Here is a 23,842-nt window from a genome sequence, read left to right on the forward strand (position 1 = left end):
CCTTTGCTGTGGATAGGTCTGATACGATTTCCAGCCCACTAGTATGTGGTGGCAACAAAGTTGTGTTTACACGTACAGCTGTTTTGACAGACAAGTGCAATTGTGGTTGGGACGTCGTCATGCACGCCCACAGTTAAGGACGAGGAACGTGTGAGGTGCCAGCGGGTCTGGCAGGGGCCCTTGAGACTGCACACACAGCCGGTGGTTGAGAGGACTGTCCCAGAGTGTTCCACCTGGGCAAGGTGCCTCGATGCTTATCTAAATGGCCTCTGCAAATCCTAGGGCGTTTAGCTCCAGACTGGGCAAGGTGCCGCTTTGCCAGCAGTGGATGGAAAACCATGCTTCCCAGGTGGAGTTAGTGCTAAAGAACCCGCCTGTCGATGCAGGAGATGTAAGAGACGCAGGTTCGATCCCCAGGTCGGGAAGATTCCCCTGGAAGAAGAAATGGCAACCCACTCCAGTGTTCCTGCCTGGAGAGTCCCATGGACAGAGGAGCCTGGTGGGCTACAGTCCACAGGGTCTCAGAGTCAGACACGACTGAAGTGACTTAGCACACACAGACTCAGAATGGAGATAATGTCCCCCCCAAACACTGGAACCTTCACTTTCCAGGGAATGGTTTCCAGCAACAAGCTGTTGTCAATGTGTCCCCATCACTGGAGCCAACATGTGGCTCTCGGTTCACCAGGCCAACTCTTCAGAGAATCAACTCGTAGAAAGGTTGACCTCAACCATTCCTTTCATCACCCCCTTGCCTGGAACGATCATCTAGTGTCGGAGCGTGTTATCTCTTTATTGGCTTATTAAGAGATGAAACTCCGGTACTTTGGCCACCTCATGCAAAGAGTTGACTCATAGGAAAAGACTCTGATGCTGGGAGGGATTGGGGGCAGGAGGAGAAGGGGACGACAGAGGATGAGATGGCTGTATGGCATCACTGACTCGATGGACATGAGTCTGAGTGAACTCCGGGAGCTGGTGATGGACAGGGAGCCCTGGTGTGCTGCAATTCATGGGGTTGCAAAGAGTTGGACATGACTGAGCGACTGGACTGAACTGAACTGAACTGATCCTGTACTCTCACTGCCTTGTGAGATGATTATTGTAATTTCCGCTGTGAACCTGTGCTAAATGATTGGTCAAGATGACCTCAGTGTCTAACCAAAATTTGCTGCTCCAAGAAAACACCCTTGTGAAGAGCATGGTTTCCATTTATGATGCATGAATGTTTGCTGTCTCTAAAAAAGGACTTGGGGGGAAATCTTTTTCTCCCCCCCCTCCAATCTAGGAAGAAAATCCCTAGATAGGGGCAACGAGAACAAGAAATGATGGGAATGTTTTGCCATGAATTTCATGGTGCAATAGCCCACGACACTGATGACACTGATACTTACTGATAGAAAACTCACTAAAGGTTTTAAGAATAACTCTTCAGGAGAAGGAAATGGCAACCCACTCCAGTGTTCTTGTCTGGAGAATCCCAGGGACGGGGGAGTCTGGTGGGCTGCCATCTATGGGGTCGCACAGAGTTGGACACGACTGAAGCAACTTAGCAGCAGCAGCAGACTCATTCATTGGAGAAGGCAATGGCACACCACTCCAGTACTCTTGCCTGGAGAGTCCCATGGATGGAGGTGCCTGGTGGGCTGCAGTCCACGGGGTCGTGAAGAGTCGGACACGACTGAGCGACTTCCCTTTCCCTTTCCCTTCAGGTTTTGACCTGTTTCAGAAATAAAACACGAACATTACAAGTCCACACATCTCCTTCTGTTTAATTAGGAAAGACGCCCTTGGATATTAGTTTAGAGACACAAAGAACCACTGGCTTCTTTCAACTTGTCCTGGCTTATATTATGACATCAAATTGCATGTAATTGCCCCTGCATGTGTCTGCGAAGGACTCCTATAAAGAAACCCGAATTTAGTAACTGCATGATACTATCTGTTTAATTGAGTGTATCAGTAACTTTCAATCTATAGTTCCCAGATAGCACTGGAAAGGAAGAGGGGGAAAAAAAAATCACTGACTTTGTTATTTCCTCAGGCAGCAAAGAGATGAGTGGTATCTGGCCTCTCTGAGCCCTATTGATAAATCAGTGTCTGCATTTTGAACTGTTGCATTTTAAACACCACCGGCTTGTAAGCTGGCACTCAGTGCTTTTCTTTTGTAAAGTTTTGCAGAGTTGTATCCGCTACGCTGACTCACAGTTTCTACATGTAGAATCTGGCCTCATGGAATAACTCTCCTGTATGCACTTTGATGTAACACTGTTGTGGAATCCGGATTAGAAAAGATGGCAGAGGGACTTCACTGGTCCTCTTGCGGTTAAGAATCAGCCTGGGCTCCTGTGTCCATTCTCTGAAATAAGAGAAGCCACCCTGTGAGAATCCCAAACCCTGCAACCAGAGTAGACCATGCACAGAAATGAAGACCCAGCACAGCCAAAAATTAAAGAAAGGTAAGAAAATGGAAAAGAAAAGGGGGTATGATCTGGAGAGACAAGACCCCTGAGAGAGGCTCCCTGCCCTTGTGGTGACCACGTTCACCCAGGGTCCTCCTTCTGCAGGGGAGCAGGGAGCTGGCAGAGAAGACCGAGGGCCACGTGGCCCGGGCCATCCCTTGAGGGGCCAGCACGAGGCCCTCCCGTGAGCCCCACCACAATCTCCTGAGTGTGCTGACGCCCCCAACAAGCAAGGGTCTGCTCCCTGGGGCGGCAACCCCGGGTTCACAGCCCAGACCTCAGCACAAGGCAGATGCCTCCTCTGCATCTCCTGAAGCACGGGTAAGTGTTTCCATTCCTAACACCCACCACTGGGATACTTTCTTTTTTTTTTTTTTTTTTCATTTAAACACAGAGTATCTACAGTTCTTTTTACTCCCGTTCCCTTTGTTCTGTTGATTGAAAATGACAGCATTTCTTAATCCCTTAAAAGTGAAAGTATTAGTCACACAGTCGTGTCAGACTCTTTTCGACCCCATGGACTGTAGCCCACCAGGCTCCTCCGTCCATGGGATTCTCCAGGCCAGAATGCTGGAGTGGGTTGTCATTTCCTTCTCCAGTGGATCTTCCTGACCCAGGTACCCAATCCAGGTCTCCCACACTGCAGGCAGATTCTTTACCCTCTGAGCCACCAAGGAAGCCCCTCTAATAAACTGAAGTGTTACTCAGCCGTGTCCCTCTCTTTGCAACCCCCATGGGCTGTAGCCCACCAGGCTCCTCTGTCCATGGGATTCTCCAGGCAAGAATACTAGAGTGGGATGCCATGCCCTCCTCCAGGGGATCTTCCCAACCCAGGGATCAAACCCATATCTCTAACGTCTCCCACACTGGCAGGCGAGTTCTTTACCACTAGCACTACCTAGGAAGACCCTTGATTCCTTAGACTTTTATTAATAAATTATCTATCGAATACTGATAGGTTAGTAAAACAAAGGCCGTTATGAATTTCACTGAGCTAACCAATGCATTTTTCTTATGGAAATGTTTGTCTGAAGCCATGTTAATGTACTATGCATTCACCCTAGACTCTGTCTTCAAGTCGGTTCCGCCTAAAGGCTCAGAACCGCCTTGACAAACCAGTATGTTATATTCATACACTGTCCTCTTAATCCGTGTTAATGAAACTATTTATTTGTATGGAAATCTGCCTTCCTTCAAGATTCATGTCAATCGTTCTATGGCCGGGATGACTCACCTGGTGGCAATCTCTGAGTTTTGAGACATTTCCTTCCTCTGATTAGCAGACTGCTAGTGTTCCTGCCTGGAGAATCCCAGGGACAGGGGAGCCTGGTGGGCTACCGTCTATGGGGTCTCACAGAATCGGACACGACTGACGTGACTTAGCAGCAGCAGCAGTAGCTATCCAACATCCGGCTAAAGACTAGCAGGAGGGCTCTCTTTCCACCCCCTTCTGGTGTCTATGTGAGAAGCTTTCTCTATCTCTTTTATGCTTTAATAAAACTCTATGACACAAAAGCTCTGAGCGATCAAGCCTCGTCTCTGGCCCTGGATAGAATTCTTCTCCTCCTGAGGCCAAGAATCCCAGCATCTTCGGAGGTTCAGCAACAACCTTTCACGCCTAAGCAGGAAAGGGCAGAGTCGAGATTCAGGCTGCTTGATTGGTCATGCCTCCACGGCCCTCGATGCCACAGGGGCTGTTCCGTCTGCACGGACACCAACCGGCACAGCCACAGTCCCTAAGCCACGAGACCCCTTTTCCCAGTTCCTCTTAAGAAGGGTTGTGGACAAGGCTGTCAGGCCAAATGAACCTGGTTACTATCACAGTCATTACTCTCCAAAAATGGGGCCTCGTGCTCCAAAAAGACATCGAGAACAATTTAAGAAAAATAGATCTGGAGACGGAGGGATGAACTGAAAGGGTAATAGTTCAACATACAGTGTATTCTTGACCATCTGAGCCACCAGGGAGCCCCACGTGAAATAGACAGCCAGTGAGAATTTGTGGTATGACGTAGTGCTGCAGCCACGCATTCCGGGAAACAGACTCACTCCGAAGGACAATGCAGATCGTGGAGTGCAGTTGAAACCTTATATACCCTAAGTGTACGTGCCCAAACCCACCTCCCCAAATTCCCTGAAACTAGTTTGAACAAAGGAAAAGAAAGATACAATCAAAGTTAACCTGTGATTCATATGCCTTAAGCCTAGGTAGTTACCAGTGGATAATTATCAATAGGCCTGTGGTCATACCCCAATAAGCAGAATAGAATGTATGATTCCATTACATTTTTTTTTTTAGTTTGGGTATTTTTTTAGTTGACGGAGAGTCTAGGCACTACTTCTGGGGCTCTTCCTTCCGGGGGGTCTGGTTTTCCAGTTGGTAAGTCATTTCCATAGACACTGGGCATAGAACTCAAAGTCCACAGTCTGGTCCAAGAAAACAGAAGTCTTGCTTTCAAGATGGAGCTTGTTCTGTCTGTCTCCTCCTTCAGTAAGGAGGAGGAACATATAGCCAATTCTTGACCGTCTGACCCACCAGGGAACTCCAGGTAAAACAGATACCCAGTGAGAATTTGCTGTACGAAGTAGGGAACTCAGCCTGGTGCTCTGTGAGAACCTAGAGGGGTGGGACGGGGTGGCAGGGGGATTAAGGAGGGAAGGGACATATGTATACCTGTGACTGACTCATGTGGATGTATGGCAGAAACCAACACAAAATTATAAAGCAATTATCCTTCAATTACAGAAGGAAAAAACCCATATGATGCCGTCATCTGTTGCCTCACCCATCTTCTCCTGGAACAGGGCAACACTGACACATGGAAGTGAGCTGCACCTTGTCTTTAATGTACTGACAGGTTCCTCCACAGTCAGGTTTTCAGGAAGGACAGAGGGACCATCTTTGGAAGGTTATTAGTGTTAGCTGTCTGCTAACAGCAGAGGCATCAAAAGAAATGTGAGTGTTTTCTTTTACCATCTCAGACGCTAGGACCCCGGAGACATCTCTTAAGTGTGTGGATCCACCTAGACACTTGGTCTGCCCGGCATGCTCTATTAAAAGTTTTCTTATGCATCAGGCTTCCCTGGTGGCTCAGAGGTTAAAGCGTCTGCCTGCAATGCAGGAGACCTGGGTTCAATCCCTGAGTCGGGAAGATCCCCTGGAGAAGGAAATGGCAACCCACTCCAGTATTCTTGCCTAGAGAATCCCATGGACAGAGGAGCCTGGTGGGCTACAGTCCATAGGGTCGCAAAGAGTGGGACACGACTGAGCCACTTCACTTTCTTTTCTTTTCTTCTTTCTTATGCATCAGTGAAGCGCTCGAGACTTCAAAGGCCACTTCGACAGTGGTTGACGTGAGTCAGAAATCTTCTTCGTTCACACGTCACGAGTCACGAACCCGTAAGAGCTTGCTGGGGTTTTCCTCAATTCCTATGACTCAGAGAAAGTGGGTGTAACAAGCTCTTTTTGAAGAGCCCTTCACAATGCTTGCTCAAGTTTTTAAAATGGCTTTCAGACAGATCTCATTTGGTGTTCCACTAAGACTCCCCTCCTGGGGCTTCCCTGGTGGTGCAGTGGTTAAGAATCCACCTGCCAATGCAAGGCGCACGGGTTCGATCCCTGGTCAGGGAGGACTCCGCGTGGCTTGGAACGCCTAAGCCCGTGCACCTCGACGCCCAGGCCCACTTGCTGCGACTACTGAAGCCCGTGTGCCTAGACCCCGTGCTCTGAAACAAGAGAAGGTGAAACACGCTCAGCTGGGTCCGACTCTTTGCAACCCCATGGACTGCACAGTCCGTGGAATTCTCCACAATACAGGAGTGGGTAGCCTTTCCCTTCTCCAGGGCATCTTCCCAACCCAAGGATGGAACCCAGGTCTCCCACATTGCAGGCGGATTGATTCTTTACCAGCTGAGCCACCAGAAGAGCAACCAGAGAAGTGAGCACAATGAGAAACCCATAACAAAGTGTGGCCCCTGCTCTCAGCAAGCAGACAAAGCCTGTGTGCAGAAGTGAAAACCCAGCACAGCAAAAAAAAAAAAAAAACTAAATGAATACATTTTTTAGTAAAGAATCCCCTCCTTACTCTGATCAACCTTATGTGGCAGCCAGGATGGGACGGGACTTTGCAGGAGAATGGATACATGTGTATGTATGGCTGAGTGTGTTTACCTGAAACTATCACAATATTGTTAATCAGTTATACTCCAATAGAAAAGTAAAAAAGTTTAAAGTAGGAAAAAAAATTAAAAAATTAAATTAAACATCTCTTGCAAAAAAAAATTGAAAAAAAAAAAAAAGAATCCCCTCCTTAATTTTAAGACCTATTTTTTTCCTTAACCTGTTCACAGTTGAACCAAACTTAGACTGATAACAACAAAGGATTACACTAAGATATGTTTCATGCCCATTTAGCTGAAATAAAAGTCAAAGAAATCCTTCTGTATTTTGGAGACAATTATAATGACTGAAGTCAAACAGTCTTTGCAATTCAGTCTTTCTGTTCTAAAATCAATAGGAAGTTTTATAAATTTATATTTTCAGTGATAGTCAGGAATGCCAAACTTTCTACAAGATTCTAAGTGATTATGGACAAAAATGTAATTATAGCCTGGTAGCCTGTAACATGGGCCGGATTCATTGAACTTTCCATTCTGTGGGTGCTCCTGTTTAATCAGTAACTCCTGGCCTGGCCTCATCTGTCTGCCAGGCTTAACTGGTTGAAGGGAATTGAAATCAATGAAAACTAAAGTATCCTTCTGCTTGGAAAAAGCTAGATCCTTGATTTCACTTTAAACTCATATTAAAATTAATTTTTGAAAAAATAGGTGCAGACATCACAATCACCTTTTTGCAACATCTAGTCAACCATAAAACCACACAATTGAAGTATATATGTTGTTTAAATGCAAAGCAAATCTCATTTTTTTTTTTTAAACAAGTTATTACCACGGAAAAGTTCCATTCCCTGCAGCGCCAGGCCTGAGGCGCTCTATTTCATCAGATGAGCAGAAAGCTAATTAGAATATTCTACATGTTTAACCAAATTTAAGACAGAACTGGAAAATGCGGGAAAGTATTTTAACAAAATCTCTTTTCTTGGAGCCTGGAGTACCAGTCAATATTTACCACTGACACTGTTCTTATTCTGCTATTTACTTTAGTTACACGTTTACAGAAATCTATGAAATAACAACCAAAATGCTTTCCAAAACTTAACTCTGTAAACCTCCAGAGTGGGATGTCTATCCTTTGGAATACACACCACTTCCTAATTTTTTTTTTCTTTCCTCCCTTTTGGCCAGAAATAATTTGAGAACTTACCCACACAGTCTTTAGAACATTCTGAAAAGGAAGACAGCCCAGATAAGTCTGCACTTTAAAGACTTAAAAAAAGCAACTGGGGAAGCTGAGAGTTTTCCTGGGAAGGATGGTCATTAGGAGATGAAACGGGGACCCTGTGTTGCCACGGAAGTGGGTGGGCTCAGAGGCTCCGAAGTGCTGATTTCGTGAGCTTAGGCTGCTGTAACAAAATACCACAGGCCAGGGGAATTAATGGGACCGTCCCTGGCAGCTCAGCGGTAAAGAATCCGCCAGCCAATGCAGGAGACTCGGGTTCAATCCCTGGGTCGGTAAGATCCCCTGGAGGAGGGCATGGCAACCCACTCCACTACTCTTGCCCGGAGAACCCCATGGACAGAGGAGCCTACCGGACCACAGTCCATGGGGTCACAAAGAGTTGGACACGACTGAGGCGACTTAGCACGCACAGGGGCTTAAATAGCAGAAATTTCTTTCTCACAGGTCTGTAGGCTGATGAGGCCAAGGCTGACTCCCTCATCTCTGTCTTCCTCTTCCTACAACAAGACTAACCCTACCATAACGGTTATGCTATGACAGCATCGAACCCTGCTGCTGCTGCTGCTAAGTCACTTCAGTCGTGTCCGACTCTGCGAGACCCCATAGAGGGCAGCCTACCAGGCTCCCCCGTCCCTGGGATTCTCCAGGCAAGAACACTGGAGTGGGTTGTCATTTCCTTCTCCAATAGATGAAAGTGAAAAGTGAAAGTGAAGTCACTCAGTCGTGTCCGACCCTCAGCGACCCCATGGACTGCAGCCCACCAAGCTCCTCCGTCCATGGGATTTTCCAGGCAAGAGTACTGGAGTGGGGTGCCATTGCCTTCTCGTGCATCGAACCCTAGCCACCTCCAAATCCCACCTTGTTGGAGGTTGGGGCTTTCACATATAAACTTGGGGGACACAGCTCAGTCCCTGGCAGCACCGTAGCCCCCAACCCCAATTCCCAGTTAGATAACATGGTCCTAAGAGATGAGAGAAGTGTGCCAAGCATACAGCATGCTCAGCAGCTCTGAATCACAGACCACGGCAGCCATGGTCCTCCCCCTTTGTGGACAAGCGTTGTGGCCACAGGGGTGGGGAAGCAAAGCTGGCACCTTCAGGACAGGGTCCTACCTCGGAGGAGGGCTGCATCAAGAGAGTGGGACCAGCACCCAGACGTGGAAGAGAGGGAATGTGCAAAGGAAGGAAATGACCGCCTGGTGGTGATAATACCCTTTCTGATGCAAACTGAACTGATACAAACATGGAAGAAGAAAGAGCTCCAGTGGAGTGCACAGACAATGAGAGGCCTACTCAGTTCAGTTCAGTTCAGTCGCTCAGTCATGTCTGACTCTTTGCGACCCCAGGGACCGCAGCACACCAGGCATCCCTGTCCATCACCAACTACCGGAGTCCACCCAAATTCCTGTCCATCGAGTCAGTGATGCCATACAAGCATCTCATTCTCTGTCGTCCCCTTCTCCTCCCACCTTCAATCTTTCCCAGCATCAGGGTCTTTTCCAAGGAGTCAGTTCTTTGCATCAGGTGGCCAAAGTATTGGAGTTTCAGCTTCAGCATCAGTTGTTCCAATGAATATTCAGGACTGATCTCCTTTAGGATGGACTAATTGGATCTCCTTGCAGTCCAAGGGACTCTCAAGAGTCTTCTCCAACACCACAGTTCAAAAGCATCAATTCTTCGGCGCTCAGCTTTCTTCACAGTCCAACTCTCACATCCATACGTGACCACTGGAAAAACCATAGCTTTGTCTAGATGGACTGTTGTTGGCAAAGTAATGTCTCTGCTTTTTCATATGCTGTCTAGGTGGGTCATAGCTTTTCTTCCAAGGAGCAAGCATCTTTTAATTTCATGGCTGCAGTCACCACTCAGCAGCACACATAAAGCAGAGGGGAACACATGGAAGCAGCAGCTGGCTGTTTGGGAGAGAGAACAAGTGTGATAGGGGAGGAGAAGGCAGCCTCGGAAAAGCACTGAGGGCAGGGCCTCGGGGAAGAAACAGACCAGAAGGATCTCACGCTGATAGTGTAGGTGGGAGACGCTGCAGGGATCAGGAGGGACCAGCCACAGAGAAGCTCCGCAGTGGAGAGCGTGGGTCACAAACTGGGTGTCAGGCTGCATGCAAGGCTGGAGCCCTGGGAGGGAAAGTGGAATGAAAGGAACAGTTGTTTGTGCCGAAAATAAAATGGGGTATCTAGAGAGTTCCGATGCTGTGAGGGATTGGGGGCAGGAGGAGAAGGGGACGACAGAGGATGAGATGGCTGGATGGCATCACTGACTCGATGGACGTGAGTCTGAGCGAACTCCAAGAGTTGGTGATGGGCAGGGAGGCCTGGCGTGCTGCGATTCATGTGGTCGCAAAGAGTCGGACATGACTGAGCGACTGAACTGAACTGAACTGAACTGAGTTTATAATAGCCAAGAGTGAACACTAGGTTTTAATACTTGAGAAAAATGACGACATCATCAATGACACTCCCTTCACTTGGAGGTGGTGTGTCTCTCGAACTCCAAAAAATCAAACAAAAGCCACAGAAACCTGGTATTCTCTGCCTGTCACCTTCTCGGCTTCCTGAAATGGCCAGTGTCTATGTCAAAAACGTTTCCAGTTACTGAAAAGAGTGCACCGGCCACGCCAATTTCATGGCATCACCTGACCCTTCCTCACTCACTCTCATCTCAAGGTCATTTCCTTGCCTTTCTCCTTGACTGCCTCTTCCTTCCGGTTTATGGGCAGCCTCTATCAAGCACACCTTGGACTGTTCAGAAGAGAGGTGGGAAATTAAGCTGATGAGTATAAGCAAATGCGCATCGCAGATTCCAAAATGAGGCAGGAGCATCTTCCAGATGCAGCCGGTCGAATCATTCAAGGCCACATTGGAAACCTTCTACATCTAGAATGTGTGTGACCATCAAGATCCAGGGGGTTCTATGGAGACAGGAAAATGAGGTCAGCGCTTTCTGATTTGAATAATAGCAAGCATACTCGGAAGAGTAATGTGCATTAAGGTTCCTGTAGTAAACAGCACCTCGATCGCCTTCTGGCTCATGGACGGGTCTCTCAGGATCACTGCAAAGTCTCTGAAGGAAGGTTTTCTTAACTGTCTCATGCACGATCCTTGACATCTTCAATATCTCATGCGTCTCATCATTCAAAAAAAGAGAACAATGCTTTGCAAAATCTTTCCGCTTTGAGTTTTCCTGATGTTTTCCCCAGGAGAGCCTACTTTTGCAAATTTCAGCCCTTCCGTGCAAACAGCAAGGTCTGGGATAGTCTCAAAGTTCAAGGTGTAGAGAGGTTCATTAGAGACAAGGGCCGTGCAGGAAGGCACGGTCTCCAGCTCTGACTTCAGAGATACTTCGAACCGTATCAATGTAGCAGGGACACCATACATCATAAAAGGAACTGAAGTGAACTGAAAGTCGCTCACTTGTGTCTGACTCTGCATACAGTCCATGGGATTCTCCAGGCCAGAATACTGGAGTGGGTACCCCTTCCCTTCTCCAGGGGATCTTCCCGACCCAGGAATGAAACCTGTATCTCCCCCATTGCAGGCGGAGCCACAAGGGAAGCCAAAACCTAAGAGGGCTTCATACTAAAAGCAACACCAAAAAAAAAAAAAAAAACACCTCTGGCTTATTTTATTTTAGAACTAATTGGGAGGAGGGGACATATGTTGATGTACAGCAGAAACCAACACCATATTGTAAACCAATTATCCTTCAATTCAACGTAATCAAATATTTTTTAAAAATAAATGGCTATTTTAAAACAAAAAACAAATCATTGTACCAGGAAGAATAATCTCTGTCTCTATTATTACATTAAAAAAAAGTATTTCTTCAATTGCTAGAATTGTAGTTATGAATCAGTTAAATATTTATGAGTTTGGAGGAGGAGTGGGGAATTTGGGGCACTTGCGTCTGTAGGTTTTAAATCTTTTCACATAAGGAGTTCTTACAGGGATAACATGCCTGAGTTTGGACAAGATATGATTTGTAATGATGTAGACTGAAGCGACTTGCCACCAGCAGCAGCAGACTATACCACTTTTTTCCAATGATGCCTAAGGTGTTCATGGAACTGACTCACTCTTAAGACAGAACCCATGTATAAGGGATGGTGAGACAGCTGCTGGGTGGGCAGAACTCTGCTAGTGGAATCTCGTTCACATACAGTCAGGCTTGCCCTCAAACTGTCAGAGTGCCCGAGGCCCTCACACACACAGCTACGAGTCTTCCTCATGGCAGTGGGAAAGTCCTACTCAGGGCCCTTGCTCGTTGTCACACTAAAACATGAGATATTTGTGCAACAAAAAGCCAGCAAAAGGCTGCCAAAAGATTCGATCAGGCTGATGGAAAACCTTCTCTACTTACACCTATTTATATTAAGTTGCAATTTTCATGAACCAAACGAGATGATTTTTTTTTTCTTCGAAATCAACAGTAACACTTTAATACAAGGTCTTCTTAAAACAAAACAAAACTTTAAGATGAAGTTGAAGCTCCAACGCTTGAGCCACCTGATGTGAAGAGCCAACATGATTGGAAAAGAGCCTGATGCTGGGAAAGATTGAAGGCAAAAGGAGGAGGGGACGACAGAGGATGAGATGGTTAGATGGCATCACCGATGCGATGGACGTGAAATTGGGTGAAACCGCAGATGGTGAGGGACAGGGAGGCCTGGCGTGCTGCAGTCCATGGGGTCGCAAAGAGTCGGATACGACTGAGAGACTGAACCGAACTGATCCTTCTGTCCCCAAAGTACAACTGTTTTAACACAAACCACCTTTTTTTTTTTTTTTAATTCTATGAACTCAGAGGAAATCATAAAAGAAAAATCAAAGTCTCTAGGTTCAGCGAAGGCTTGTGATAGAGGAAGGACAGTTCCCTGGTGGCTCAGATGGTAAACAGTTGGCCTGCAGTGCAGCAGAGCCAGGTTCAGTCCCTGCGTGGGGAAGACCCCCTGGAGAAGGGGACAGCTACCCACTCCAGTCCCGTTGCCTGGAGAATTCCCAGACATCCAGGGACAAGAAGCACACACGTGCACAAATGGCTGCTAATAAAAAAGCGATGTCTGGGGGAGCCTCAGGGCGTGCAGGTTAGACCCCTGGTTTCAGAGCTAAGATCCCACGTGCCCTCCCTCCCAAGCCAGAAAACCTGAAACGCAAAACAGAAATAATATTGTAACACATTCAATTAAGACTTTGAAAATGGTCCACATTATAAAAGAGAGAGAGATGTCTTGGGAGTGAAATGAAGGGCAAGCGGGGCAGAAGTCATTAGGTGCAGATGGAGCGGAACAGCAGTGGGTGGCTCCCAGCTGGATGGCACCCACGACCGGGAGCTCTTGGCTTAGAGTGTCCCCCTGAAGCACGTTCAGTAATTCAGGCTCTTTACTCCCTGAAAGAAAACACACGGCATTTTTGACATGGTGTCTCTTACTCGGTATTTGGACGCTGCCGTGTGCGATGGATGTGGACTCTTTTCCACCCTGCATAACAACCCCCTGCACCTCAAGATCTCAGCTTCTTAGAGCAACATGTACACGTGGGATCATTCACCCTCTAGGGCGCCAGTCCAGGAAGGGGTTAACCCTCTCTGCACGCACCGCCTTCCCCAGGCTGAAATCAGGCTGTTGACCCAGCTGCCTTCTCATCTGAGGGATCACCATCAAACTACATTCCATTTCCAGCTTTACTCAGCTTATGGACGGACTTCAGTTCCCAGTGTTGAGGACCCCATGCCCTCGCTGACTCTCAGCTGCCCACAGTCGCCCTCAGCTCCTTCCACATGGAGCTGTTAACATGCTGTTTTGCTTCTTCAAGGTCAGAAGACCAAGAGCCTATGTTTCCTGCAATACATTCCCTTCAGGAAAGTCCTGGACCCTTTTTTTTTTAAATAATTTTATTTTTTATTTCAAGAGGCGATGAGTCTTCGTTGCTATGCTTAGCCTTTCTCCAGTTGTGGCGAGCAGGGGCTATTCTGTGTCATGGTTCCTGGGCTTCTCATCCTGGCAGCTTCTCTTGTACAGGCTCTAGGGCTTCAGGAGTTTCGGCACGTGGGCTCAACAGTCACCACTCCCAGACTCCAGGGTACAGGCTCCATAGTTGTAGCACACAGGCTAAGTTGCTCCACGGCATGTGGCATCTTCCTGGGTCAGTGTCTAACCCATGCCTCCTGCATCAGCACTCAGATTCTTTACCGCTAAGCCACCAGGGAACCAAGCCCCAGGACCCTCTTTAAAAGGTGGGAGGGGGGTTCAGGTTGGGGAACACATGTACACCCATGGCTGATTCATGTCGGTGTATGGTAAAAACCACTACAATACTGTAAAGGAATTAGCCTCCAATTAAAATAAATTAATTAAAAAAAACAGTTCCAGCCCACCCAGCATTCCGTCTCTTCCATGAACTCGCAGTCTGCTGTCTTCATTCACCTCTGCCTTCCCCACATCCTTGACGTAAGCACAGGAGTGGGTCACATTCAAGGGGTGGGACTGGACCAGGTGGTCGCTGGGGGGAGGGCAGGAATCCTGGGGCCAGGTTAGAATTCTGCTGACCACAGCCTCCCCTTCTAAGGCTGAGCTCCATTTGCACAGCAGTGCTGTTGCTGCTAAGCAGGCTCCTCCGTCCATGGGATTCTCCAGCAAAGAATACTGGAGTGGGTCGCCATGCCCTACTCCAGGGGATCTTTCCCGACCCAGGGATCGAACCCAGGTCTCCCTCATTGCATGCAGATTGTTTACCATCTGAGCCAGCAGGGAAGCCCAAGAACACTGGAGTGGGCAGCCTATCCCTTTTCAAGGGGATCTTCCTGACCCAGGAATTGAACCAGGGTCTCCTCCATTGCAGGCAGATTCTTTACCAGCTGAGCTACTTAGGGAAGCCCCGACATACACATTACCATACATAATATAGGTAGCCAGTGGGAATTTGGTGTATGAGTCAAGGAGCTCAAACCAGCAGCCTGTGGTGCCTTAGAGGGCTGGGATGGGGAGGGAGGTGGGAGGGAAGCTCAAAAGGAAGGGGACACATGTATCGCTATGGCTGACTCATGTTGATGTTTGGCAGAAGAAACACAATATTGTAAAGCAATTCAGTTCAGTTCAGTTCAGTCTCTCAGTCGTGTCTGACTCTTTGTGACCCCATGAATCGCAGCACGCCAGGCCTCCCTGTCCATCACCAACTCCCGGAGTCCACCCAAACTCAAGTCCACCAAGTGAGTGATGCCATCCAGCCATCTCATCCTCTGTCGTCCCCTTCTCCTCCTGCCCCCAATCCCTCCCAGCATCAGAGTCTTTTCCAATGAGTCAACGCTTCGCATGAGGTGGCTAAAGTACTGGAGTTTTAGCTTCAGCATCATTCCTTCCAAAGAACACCCAGGGCTGATCTCCTTTAGAATGGACTGGTTGGATCTCCTTGCAGTCCAAGGGACTCTCACAAGTCTTCTCCAATACCACAGTTCAAAAGCATCAATTCTTTGTCACTCAGCTTTCTTCACAGTCCAACTCTCACATCCATACATGACCACTGGAAAAACCATAGCCTTGACTAGACGAACCTTTGTTGGCAAAGTAATGTTTCTGCTTTTCAATATGCTATCTAGGTTGGTCATAACTTTCATTCCACGGAGTAAGCGTCTTTTAATTTCATGGCTGCAATCACCATCTGCAGTGATTTTGGAGCCCCCCAAAATAAAGTCTGCCACTGTTTCCACTGTTTCCCCATCTATCTTCCATGAAGTGATGGGACCAGATGCCATGATCTTAGTTTTCTGAATGTTGAGCTTTAAGCCAACTTTTTCACTCTCCTCTTTCACTTTCATCAAGAGGCTTTTTAGTTCTTCTTCACTTTCTGCCATAAGGGTGGTGTCATCTGCATATCTGTGGTTATCGATATTTCTCCTCCAATTAAAAATACATAATTTTTTTAAAAAAAGTAACCAAACAAACCATGAAATGGAATAATATTAGTAATGTGTGCTTGAGGGACTCCCCGGTGGTCTAGCAGTTAGGACTCCAAGCTTTCACTGCAGGGAGTGCAACGTTGATCCCTGGTCGAGGAACTAAGATCCCATGTGCTGTACAGCATGGCCAAAAAGTGAAAAGAAAAAAAAAAGTCCGTATCTGCTCTGCTTTTCAGAGAAACTATCAACCAGAACCTAGAGCTAAAATCACCTAGCAAAATACATAATCCTATTACTGGCTTTTTAGTCATCCTCTTTGACAGTCAGGGTTTGATATTGAATGAAGTCAAGTAAAGAGGCTTCTCTGGTGGCTCAGTAGTACAGAATCTGACTGAAATGCAGGAGACATGGGTTCCATCCCTGGGTCGGGAAGATCCCCTGCGGTAGGAAACGTCAACCCACTCCAGTATTCTTGCCTGGGAAATCTCACAGACAGAGGAGCCTGGTGGGCTACAGTTCTTGGGTTCACAAAGAGTCGGACATGACTGAGTGCGCAGACACACACACACACACACACACACACACTGTTTTTGAACAAGTCAAAACCCACAATTTTATCTACATCCCAAGCAGTAGAGTTCCACGGCACGGTGGAAAAACACCCATGTGCAGTCAAGGCTGAATCTCATTTCTGCTTTCATAAATGAATTATGCTTGTCGTTTCCATTAGCCACGGTTCTTACCCTTAAATCATTATGAAATATCTCTGAGAACCTTTGGGGCATTCCCTACGTTCCACTTCAGATGTAGATATAATTCACCAGGTTGTTAGAAGGTTCGATCAGTGAAGCTTAGAAAATGTTTCAGCATTTGGGAACATAAAAATGCCTTCACCCGAAAATTGTCAAGAAAACTAGAGTCACTTAGGTGAGTATAATTCTTGCCGTGTTTGGTCCTTGACTCAAAGAACTTCCTTAAAGAGAAGAAAAGTATTTTAGGAATTGTTTAAACCATAGTAAAGGGTCTTAGGGTTTCCCAAGTGGCTCAGTGGTACAGAATCCACCTGTAATGCAGGAGACGAGTGTTCGATCCCTGGTCCGGCAAGATCCCCAGGAGAAAGAAATGGCAACCCATTCCAGTATTCTTGCCTGGAAAATCCCATGGTCAGAGGAGCCTGGCAGGCTACAGTCCATGGGGTTGTGCTAAATGATCGGACACAACTGAGTGACTTTCACTTTCACTTTTTCCTTCTGGTGGCTCAGTGGTAAAGAACCCACCTGCCAATGCAGGAGACGTGGGTTCCATCCCTGGGTGGTGAAGGTCGCCTCTAGTAGAAAATGGCAACCCACTCCAGTATCCTTAGCTCAAGAATCCCATGGACACAAAGAAGAGCCTGGAGGGCTACTGTCCACGGGGTTGTGCTAAAGACTTGGACACAACTTGGAGACTAAACACACAAAGGCTCTTAAAACCACTTGTCTGCCTAAAATTTCCCTTAGTAATTTGATTCTTTGTCCTGGGATGGGAAGAAAGTTAAATTTCACTTGCTGTGTCTGCCAGCATCTGAGGGCTAGACGCTAGCAGTCTGTGGGAATTTACTGAAATTGAACGGTTTACAAAGGGGTAGGAGGCTCTGAAGAAGCTCAGAGAAGAGGGGAGGTGGCTCAGAGGTTAACGCGTATCCTGGAAGCTCCTCCCAGCCCCTGCCGAGTGAGTAAAGGAGCCAGGACTGGGGTGAGGTGAGGTACAGTGTATGAAGCAACCCAGGTCTGGAGGGGGCTACAGAAAATGGGCACCTTCCCAACTGACAAGGTGTCAGCTCCATACCGGAGCTTACCTGTCCACGGCAAACAGCCACAGGCCAAGAGTATTTGCCGGCGACTGGACCACAACGTGGGGGCCTCCCTTGGTGGCTCAGATGGTAAACAGTATGCCTGCAGCACAGGAGACCCGGGTTCAATCCCTGGGTCGGGAAGATCCCCTGGAGAAGGAAATGGCAACCCACTCCAGTATTCTTGCCTGGAACAATCCACGCATGAAGGATCCTGGCGGGCTACGGTCCGTGGGGGCGCAGAGAGTCAGACATGACTGAGCGATTTCACTTTCTCTCTTTCAACAACAACGACAAGGCCGTTTGCCACCCGCCTCTGTGGAGACTGAACCCCTGCTGCTGCAGCTGCTGACCCTAGACACCCCCTGAGGAAGGTCACGGTGGAGAGGGAGGCACTCTGTGCTCCAGGAAAATTGATGGAAGAGATATTTTAGGTAGTTATCTCAGGAATTGACTTCATGATCCCAATCCTTCAGTGGGGTTCAGTTCAGTCGCTCAGTCCTGTCCGACTCTTTGCGACCCCATGGACTGCAGCACGCCAAGCCTCCCTGTCCATCACCAACTCCCAGAGTTTACTCAAACCCATGTCCATTGAGCCAGTGATGCCATCTAGCCATCTCATCCTCTGTCGGCCCCTTCTCCTCCCGCCTTCAATTTTTCCCAGCATCAAGGTCCTTTCAAATGAGTCAGCTCTTCCCACAACTTCTTGATTCATTCTTCTGTTGATGGACATTAACATTGTTTCCCTGTCCTGGCTTTTCTAAACTGTGCTGCAGTGAACACTGGGATGCACGTATCTCTGAATTACAGTTTTCTCTGGGTATATGCCCAGTTTAGAGAACAAATGCATTGATGCTAAGGGGCAAGGGAGGAGTTGGAAAAAACTGGGAGACTGGGATTGACATATATACACGACTGATACTACGCACAAAATAGATAACCAAAGACAACCTCCTGGACAGCACAGGGAACGCGATGCTCTGTGGTAACCTCAATATCAAAAAGGAGAGGATAAATTTATGTGTATAACTGACTCACTTTGCTGTACAGCAGAAAGTAACACAACATCATAAAACAACTGTACTCCAATAAAACTTAATAAAAAAAAAAAATTAAAAAGACCTGGTGAGGGAAGACCTGGAAGGCAGCTGTAGCAACTCAAAAGAGTCGCCTTGCTCCTGAGGGTAGAGCGCGGACTGGGGACAAGAAGCACATACACACCAGTGGGGACTGTGACACTCACCTGGCATCAGGTATTAACACGTCAGAGGCACACACATCTCTAAAACCATCCAGCAGCCCTCTCCACTGGCTTTTATCTGGTGTCCCTAACGTTTTTGGTGTGTGGGCATGGACATTCTAGTCTTATCTGTTTTCTGGAAGCTTTGGTATTGACGAAAAGAGGCTGGCACTGGGATTCTGGAGGAGCGTGGAGCTGGAGTGTGGTGTGAATCCAGGCTGGTCAGAAGTCTGACTGCCCCCTGGACACAGTCGGGTAGAAAGAGGTGCTACACAAAAATTATAATTGTACCACCTTTGAGGTTCCGTGGTGACTCAGATGCTAGGAAATCTGCCCGCAACTCCAGGAGACCAGGGTTCAATCCCTGGATCAGGATGATCCCCTGGAGAAGGGAATGGCTACCCACTCCAGTATTCTTGCCTGGAAAATCCCATGGACAGAGGAGCCTGGTGGGCTTCAGCCCATGGGGTCGCAAAGAGTCAGACACGACTGAGCGACTTCCCTTTCACTTTTCACTTTCATGCATTGGAGAAGGAAATGGCAATCCACTCCAGTGTTCTTGCCTGGAGGATCCCAGGGACGGGGGAGCCTGGTGGGCTGCCGTCTCTGGGGTCGCACAGAGTCGGACACGACTGAAGTGACTTAGCAGCAGCAGCAACACACACAAATTTTTCAGTGGTGTTCAATATTGTCTAACTGCACCTTTTCAAAAGAATGATGATGTTATTTAGATGGTTTTATTGTTGTTGTTGTTCAGTCACTAAGTCATGTCCAACTCTTTGCAACCCCATGGACACCAGGCTTCCGTGTCCTCCACTATCTCTCAGAGTTTGCTCAAATTCATGCCTGTTGAGTCGATGTTGCCATCCAACCATCTCATCCTCTCTCACCCCTTTGCCTCCTGCCCTCAATCTTTGCCAGGGTCTTTTCCAGTGAGGCAGGTCTTCGCATGAGGTGCCCAAAGGACTGGAGCTTCAGCTTCAGCATCAGTCTTTCCGATGCATCTTTGGGGTTGATTTCCTTTCAGATTGGACTGGTTTGGTTTCCTTGCAGTCCAAGGGACTCTCAAGAGTCTTCTCCAGCACCACAGTTCAAAAGCATCAATTCTTTGGCACTCAGCCTTCTTTATGATCAAACTGTCATATCCACACATGACTACTGGAAAAACCCCAGTTTTGACTACATGCACCTTTGTTGGTAAAGTGATGTCTCTGCTTTTTGATAAGTTGTCTAGTTTTGTCATAGATGGTGCACAAGCCATTTCAAGTTTCTGAATGTTCCGAAGGGGAGACTCCTTCTTTAGGACTCTGAATTGAGAGGGACAAACGGATGCCATATAAGATCTTTACATTTGGTTTGGGAAAGGGCTCTGAGTGGCACACTGCAGTGGACTGCCCCAAAAAGAGAATGGTCAAGATACAAAGTAGAAACGCATGCCTGAGAAACACTTGGGTCTTGGGCTCCAATTTTAGCCACAGAGGCTAGGTTAAAACTATTGACCTGAATGTGTGGAAGAGAGGTTTGTTACACTGATTGAATCAGGCAGTGTGAAAAGATTTCTGGTTTTGGATATCTGATATCCTGATATCCTGACCAATTAGCATACAGGCCGCCTGATAAACACAGGACTCCAAGTCTGGAAGATGTGGTGGAATCAGACCAACCAACGGAGACCTGTCTGCTTGAATCACTGTTGGGTGTGAGTTTGTGTCCAAATGACTGATGTGTTTGAAACTATATCATCTTTGTGATGTTTTTGGTTTTGTCAAAGTTGGATTTTACTTTTCACACTGAACTTAAAACAGATCAAATCAAACCAAATAAAGAGCATGCTAAAAGCCTTAATTACATATACATACACTCAACCCAAGTTCTGCCTCCAACAACACACACACACACATGTACACACTCTCACAAACCACCACAGGATGCATGAAAAAGTTACTATATTTCTTAAGAAAAGGGATAGCATGTACAAGTCATTTCATTGTATTCACCAAAAATAAAGTTAATCAAATTTGGATGCAAAATATAATTGAGACTAGCAATATATACACAGAGAGTATCTTTTCTCCCCTGCGGTAATCTTGGCTAAATGATTCATATTTTCCTGAAATTCTGCAAACACATAAACTTGAGACCAATCATAAAACTGAGGATGCTTACTCATTCGGCAAAGATTTACTGATTATCTACTATGTGGGGATTAAGACGACCTGCTAAATTAACACCAGGTTTTTCTTAAGCCGAATGTGGAAACAACCGAGCTAAGAGAAATCAAGACCACTAGAATTAAAAAGTATCATTTGTGGGACTTCTCTGGTGGTCCAGTAAGACGCCACCTTCCAACGCAGGGGACGTGGGTTCCATCCTTCGTCAGGGCAACAAAGCCCTCAAGCTGCCTCAAGACACTTGTGAGCCCATGGGCCACAAGAAAGACGCAACGCAGTCAAATATCAATCAATAAATAAAAAGCAGCATCTGTGCTTGATGAAAGCTGATGAGGAAGGTGTAGGTTAGAACCGTGAGAGACCCTCTGGGTCTGGGTCAGCCTTCACAGGTAGCCTTCCATCCCCACCTCCCTGGGAAGGTGTGACCCTGTGTCTCGGTGGACGGGGTGGGTAGACCAGATGCCCACCTGCTCTCCCGGGGAGGCTGCTCTAACCACGAGGGAAGTGGGGTGCAGGGCGAAGGCCGGGCATACCCACTTCATTCCAGACCCACCAAGGGCACAGCCACCCTCTCCTCTGTGCTGGGGAGATGGGGCTAGTCTGCTCATTGGGCCAGAGACCATGCTACTATCTGAGCAGAGACCACCAGGCACCAGACTGAGGTTGGCGATGGAGCCAGTGGGTCTGGGGCCTGCCTCGCTGGAACATACAAGACCCATCAGCTCATGTGGGAGCCACATGCACACAGCAGTCCCCTGGGTAGGAGGGATCGCCTGCCACGTTCAGGTCAGAGCCAGGGCTGATGCTGTGGGAGACTGAGGCACCCACACACACGGGAGGTGCACGAAACAGCACCACTCCTGGTCTAGACGGCCCAATGGCCCCGCCCCCAAATCTTCTCATCATGTGCCAGACCTTGGGAGAGTGGTCTTTTCTCTTGCTGCCTGTTGTAAACTCTTGTAAAAGAAATCGAAGTGCCAAGCCGGACACTAACCCTTCCCAGCCAACACCCTCCCCAACTCTCTGATTCGTCAGAGCCCTGTGCTTCTGGAGCCAAGGCTTCCTTCGGCGGAGTCTACCCTGTGCAGCTTTTGGTCTCAGTGGCTGTGGTCATGGCCTCTGAAAGCAGAACCGCTGGGGTCTGCAAACCACTCTGCCCTGGGGTCCTGCCGGTATGGCCGGCGCGGTCTTCTGCAAGGCGAGTCTGGAACTCCACCTTCGTGCCTAAAACACGTGCAACAAGGCACTCTGGGCCCACAATCGAAGGGAGTGCCAAATAAAACTAATCAGCTTAAATAATATTTTAATACATTATTTTTAAAAATCTAAATCAATATTGATGTATGGCAAAAAAAAAAATCACAAGATTGTAGTTATCCTTCAACTAAAATAAATAAATTTTAAAAGTATTTTTTTAATCTAAAGGGGGGAAAAAAATCCCACAAGGAACAAAATGTTGAGATATCCAATGAGGATGGATTGGACCTTGGACTTAAGTGGCTCACGGGGATCCTGGCCCTAATAACAAATACAGTTCACAGGACAGTTTGTAACTGTGACATCTGCAGAAGGTACACACTTTTTCTGCCATCTTGTTATGGTCTCTATGGGCTTCCCTGGTGATGCTGCTGCTGCTGCTGCTAAGTCGCTTCAGTCGTGTCCAACTCTGTGCAACCCCATAGACGGCAGCCCACTAGGCTCCCCGTCCCTGGGATTCTCCAGGCAAGAACACTGGAGTGGGTTGCCATTTCTTTCTCCAATGCATGAAAGTGAAAAGTGAAAGTGAAGTCGCTCAGTCATGTGCGACTCTTGGCGACCCCAAAGACTCTGCCTGCTAATGCAGGAGACTCGAGAGAGAGACGTGAGTTCAATCCTTGGGTGGGGAAAACCCCCTGGAGTAAGAAATAGCAACCCGTTCCAATATTCCTGCCTGGAGAATCCCATGGACAGAGGAACCTGGTGGGCTACAGTCCATGGAGCAACAAAAAAGTCAAACACGACTCAGTGACTACCACTTCTACACTTCAGGAATTTAAATCCAATCCCACTGAGTTCTGACACCTGGGGCCATTTGATGACATTAAACAACGTTCCAATTCAAAGCCAACCTAGTCCACGTGATGCTAAGAGATTCTTAATAACCTGAAGACTTGAATCCAAGAGACCTGTGAATGAGCTTAAGAACAACTTTAAATGTAACAGAATTGGCTGCAGGAAATTTTTTCCCTGTGGCAAGATCAGCACAGTATTAAGTGTTAGTCGCTCAGTTGTGTCCCACCAGGCTCCTCTGTTCATAGGATTCTCTAGGCAAGAATACTGGAGTGGGTTGCCATTCCCTTCTCCAGGGGATCTTCCCAATCCAGGGATCAAACCCTCCTGCATTGCAGGCATATTCTTTACTGTCTAAGCCACTGGGGGTGGAGGCGGTGGGGTGGGGGGGTCTACATGGTATTAATGGCTTTTTAAAATCTCCAACTTCACATTCTAATGCTCCCCTACAAGCAGAGCACTTAGGAACAACTTAAAATCCAGGCACTCAGGACCTCACTGAGCAAGCTCCAGGAATTGGTGATGGACAGCTAAGCCCAGCATGCTACAGTCCATGGGGTTGCAAAGAGCCGGACATGACTGAGCGACTGAACTGAACTAAGGACTTCAATGGTGGTCCAGTGGTCAAGATTCCATTCTTCAAATGCAGGGGGTGCCAGTTCGATCCCTGGTCGGGGAACTAAGATCCCACATGCCTCTCTGCCAAAACATATTAATAAAGAAATAAAATCCTGACATGAATTCATGAAATTCTGGCTATGAAATTACCTTACACGCTTCTACTTTTCTTCCAACTCTTTTGGTATTTTTCAGTCTTTGTGAATTT

The 23,842-nt window shown here is 47.4% G+C and overlaps 1 protein-coding gene across 13 annotated transcripts in view; it reads right to left on the reverse strand.

Annotated features, from left to right (window-relative positions):
- Nucleotides 1–23,842, reverse strand: part of LOC133242143 (uncharacterized) — a 487,229-nt gene that overhangs the window by 335,634 nt on the left and 127,753 nt on the right. The window lies entirely within an intron of this gene.

The sequence above is a fragment of the Bos javanicus genome, chromosome X, assembly GCF_032452875.1.
Source record: "Bos javanicus breed banteng chromosome X, ARS-OSU_banteng_1.0, whole genome shotgun sequence".
Classification (NCBI taxonomy): Eukaryota; Metazoa; Chordata; class Mammalia; order Artiodactyla; family Bovidae; genus Bos; species Bos javanicus.